Source organism: Nematolebias whitei, chromosome 11 (genome assembly GCF_014905685.2).
Source record: "Nematolebias whitei isolate Nwh7 chromosome 11, NemWhi1, whole genome shotgun sequence".
Lineage (NCBI taxonomy): Eukaryota > Metazoa > Chordata > Actinopteri > Cyprinodontiformes > Rivulidae > Nematolebias > Nematolebias whitei.
Genome location: NC_056508.1, coordinates 32,917,100 through 32,921,912, shown reverse-complemented (window position 1 = coordinate 32,921,912; position 4,813 = coordinate 32,917,100).

The following is a 4,813-nucleotide window of genomic DNA, read 5'->3' as shown; positions in this document are numbered from 1 at the left end:
TTTGAATCCTCTTAAAGAAGTCAAGGTGAACAACTTCAGTTCCTGTTGCAGGTGTTCCAGGTTGCAGGAGCAGAGTAAGAAAAGGTCTTTTTGCCAAGTTACGTCCGCACTGAGGGAACACTGCAGGTAATGATGGCCTGAGAGCGCACGCTGTAACTGCACTGACGGTGTGACAAGTGGGAGGAGATATAAGAAGGTAGCCGACCAAGGGGGGGTTTAAAAATGAAAATTAACCAGTGTGAGAGCCTACGTGCAGATAATGATGACCAGCTGACCAAGGAGTACAGAATGCAGTGATGGGTATGGAAGTTACAACCAATACCCAGTAAAGTTGCCAATATCCAGAGTAAACTTTAACAAAGATTCAGAAAGCTGCTCAAGAAACTTTTGAGTGATTACATGAAAGACTGGCTGCTTGGAAGCAACATGTTAGGAAATGTTGGATGACTCAATACTTTTGCACAATACTGCAACTAAGGCAAATGCAAAAATGTTCCTTTTTTTAATTTAATGTATACAAGCAGCTTCAAAGAGATATGATTTGATAAACTTTTGATTCTTACCCTTACGCCACATCTACCATCCTACCTTTATTTAATTTTTAAGTTGTTCTGAAACCACTATCGACACTAAAGATAATTAAATCCTTACTGGATAAAGATTTCAAATGATGTTGCCTTTAAAATTACCAACAGGCCATGGAGTGTAAAAAAACATTTTTTAAGTTTCGTGTTGTAAATACTCACTCCCCCTCTCCACAATCTATTCTCTGTGGCTCGACAGCTGGTGAAGGAGTATTACTAACTGATAACGAACACTGGGTGATAGAAATAGTCATGAAATGCATATTTATGAGAACAAAACAAATGCCAGAGGTCTGTAAAAGTCAAACACTGGTGTGACAACGTGACACATTTTAGTACAGTTTGTATGATTTTGAGTCAGTGGTTAGGACTCAGCATGCTGCTGATCTGTCCAAACCTAAACTGGTGAATTGTAACCTTCAAGATGTACTGAAGTCAGACAGCGCAGTGTGACAACTGTGCTGTCAAGTCTCAGGTTACATTTAGCCATTTCCACGGAAATCCTGCGTATTCCATCTGCATCAAAGCCTCAGAGAGTCCTGCAGGCAGGACAAGGAGAGGAGGAGGAGGAGGAGGAGGAGGAGGAGGGGGATGAGATTGTGAAATCCAAACAGATGCTGCATGGAAGCAGCTGTCAGCTTTTAGCTGGGCGACAAAGTGAAAATCAGCCAAGACGGTCACACACTGTGGTGCAGGGGTTCATCAGCAACACAGGGAGGAATCTGCACAACAGACAAACATAATCTGTATTAACTTCTAAGATATTATAAAGAAGATTTTATTTCCATTGGCAACATGGTGCAAAAATAAAATGCTAAGTAAACATGTTCTTCGTTGTCATTCTTAATTGAAGATAGGTGACAAAACTGTTACCTCTCTTCACCACGACAGACCTGTACAGCACCCGCTTAACTGCAGACGCTGCACCTATCCGCCTATCGATCTCACGCTCCATTTTTCCCTCATTCGTGAACAAGACCCCAAGATACTTGAACTCCTCTACTTGGGGTAGGACCTCCTCCCTGACCCGGAGAGGGCACTCTACCCTTTTTCGGCTCAAGACTATGGCCTCGGATTTGGAGGAACTGATCTTCATCCCGGCCGTGTCGCACTCGGCTGCGAACCGCTCCAGCGAAAGCTGTAGATCACGATCTGATGAAGCCAACAGGACCACATCATCTGCAAAAAGCAGAGATGCAATCCTAAGGCCACCAAAACAGATCCCCTCAACACCTTGGCTGCGCCTAGAAATTCTGTCCATAAAAGTTATGAACAGAATCGGTGACAAAGGGCAACCTTGGCGGAGTCCAACTCTCACCGGGAACAAGCCCGACTTACTGCCGGCAATGTGGACCAGGCTCTGACACCGGTCATACAGGGACCTAACAGCCCGTATCAAAGGGCCCGGTACCCCATACTCCCAGAGTACCTCCCACAGGGTTCCCCGAAGGACGCAGTCAAACACCTTCTCCAAGTCCACAAAGCACATGTAGACTGGTTGGGCAAACTCCCACGCACCCTCCAGGACCCTGCTGAGAGTGTAGAGCTGGTCCAGTGCTCCACAACCAGGATGAAAACCGCACTGCTCCTCCTGAATCCGAGGTTCAGCTATCCGACGGACCCTCCTCTCCAGAACCCCCGAATAGACCTTACCAGGGAGGCTTAAGAGCATGATCCCCCTGTAGTTGGAACACACTCTACGGTCCCCCTTTTTGAATAGGGGGACCACCACCTGGGTTTGTCAATCCAGGGGAACCTCCCCCGATGTCCACTCAATATTGCAGAGTCGCGTAAGCCAACACAACCCTACAACATCCAGAGCCTTAAGGAACTCCGGGCGAATCTCATCCACCCCTGGGGCCCTGCCACAGAGGAACTTTTTAACCACCTCGGTGACCTCAGCACCAGAGATTGGAGGGCTCGACCCAGAGTCCCCAGGCTCCGCTTCCTTAGTGGAAGACGTGCCGTTGGGATTGAGGAGGTCTTCAAAGTATTCTGCCCACTGACCCACAACATCCCGAGTTGAGGTCAGCAGCACACCACCCCCACTATAAACAGTGTTGGTGGTGTACCGCTTTCCCCCCCTGAGATGATGCAATGATTTATAAAACAATGTTTGCATCAAACACTCTTAATTTTTAAGATTTAAGTTGATTTGGTTATTCTCCGCTCAGAGTAGCCATTAGCTTGTCAGTCTGGTCAGAGTTAAACTTCATTTCTCCTGATTGAAGTAATTCAAATAGCTATCTGCAGCAGGTATGATATTAACTGTTCATAATTGTTCCTTAGAACCCATTTTAAGCCACTTTAAGCAAGAAGAAGTGCAACTTAACAAAGACACTGAAGTGGCTTAAATTGCTCTCTTATATGTCCCTCTATTACCAGCAGGGGAATCTCCATGCCTTTTTGACATTACAAATGAAGCAGCTTGTGTGAATGAAGCAAAGTGTTTAAAACTATTTAACACTAAACCAATATACCATCAAATCAAATCTTCACATTTGCTGGAAAACAAATCCTTGCAAACAATTTAACAAACAATTGTAAATTGAATTTTTATATTTTTAGGTTATCTGTTTTTCCTTTGTTGCTGGTTTCATTTGTGTCATTTGCCACTTCCTTCTGTGGCAGTTTTTGCTCTTTCAGCTCCTGCCCCTCCGACTCTCACCTGAGCCAGGTGTCTCCACTCAGTTCATCAGCACCTGCCCCTAGAGTCACTGTTTTCACTCCACGTTTAGTCCTGCATTGTGCATGTTTCATGCCATGTCTGGTTCTCCTCTGAGACTCATGTTTGTTTTGTAGTTATTGTTGCCATGTCAGCCTTTTTTTATTTGTTTAATAATGTCTTTAGTTTTTATTGGAGCTCTTCATGTCTGTCTGCATTCTTAGGTCTGACTCTCCTCAAAACAATGACGCATACATCAGAAAACGTCTTCAAACTGTTTTTATTGACAGAATGGTTTACATTTAAAATCAGGATCTTTTTTTTCTTTTGTGTATCTACCATGCTGTAATTAGCTGCAGCTAAAGTGTCTAACAAGACAAAAGTTATATATATATATATATATATATATATATATATATATATATATATATAAAACAAACATCAACTTCATTCAGTTTCTTTGTTTGTTTTAATCTTTACTGTTCGGTGAGCTATAGAATAAACTTTATACGTACAGAGTGTGCTTTGATTTGATTCTGAAAATGTTTTAACTTTTTTGATTCAACTGTTGGGTGGCGCAGTGGCTCAGTTGTTAGAGCTGTTTCATCTCAGCAAGAAGGTCGCCAGATCGAAGCCTGGCCTGGGAGCTTTCTGGGTGGAGTTTGCATGTTCTCTCTGTGCATTCGTGGGTTTTCTCCAGGTACTCTGGTTTCCTCCCATACCAAAAACATGCATGTTAGGCTGATTGGTAACTCTAAATTGTCCCTAGATGTGAGTGAGAGAGTGAATGGTTGTTTGTCTCTATGTGTCCCTGTGATGGACTGGAGACCTGTCCAGGGTGTCCCCCGCCTCTCACACAGTGACTGCATGGGGCACCTGTAAGATTCCTGGGTTTTCTGCCACTCACTCTCTCTCCACAGTTAATCACCACTAACTCCAACCACCTGCAGCTGAGGAGGACCGACCTGCTGGTGGATTTAAACTCCTGCCAGACGCCTCTTCAGTGCTGGGACACCAACTGCCTTATGGGACTCCCCCATGTCCTGCTCGCTCTCGTCTTCCCAAGGATCTCCTCTCTCCTTTGTGACACTGTGGATCAATTGTGCACTGGACAAAAAGGCCTAATATCCGGGGAGATACAACAGTATGCAAGTCTACGTATCTGCCACATATCCAATATGTTTCCGGTGCTATACGGGGAGATCTCATCTGTCACAGATCCTAGTACAGGATATCCCACGCATACCCATCTGTGATAGATCCTAGCACTGGATATTTTCTGGATACCCATATATGATAAATCCTAGTATAGGATATTTTCCAGATACACATATGTGATAGATCCTAGTATAGAATATTTTATGCATACCCATACTCGAGAGATCCTAGTATTGGATATTTTTTGGATACCCATATGAGAAAGATCCTAGTATTGGATATTTTCCAGATACACATCTGTGATAGATCCTAGTCTTGTATATTTTCTGGATACTCATACATGATAAATCCTAGTATAGGATATTTTATGCATACCCATACTTGAGAGATCCTAGTATTGGATATT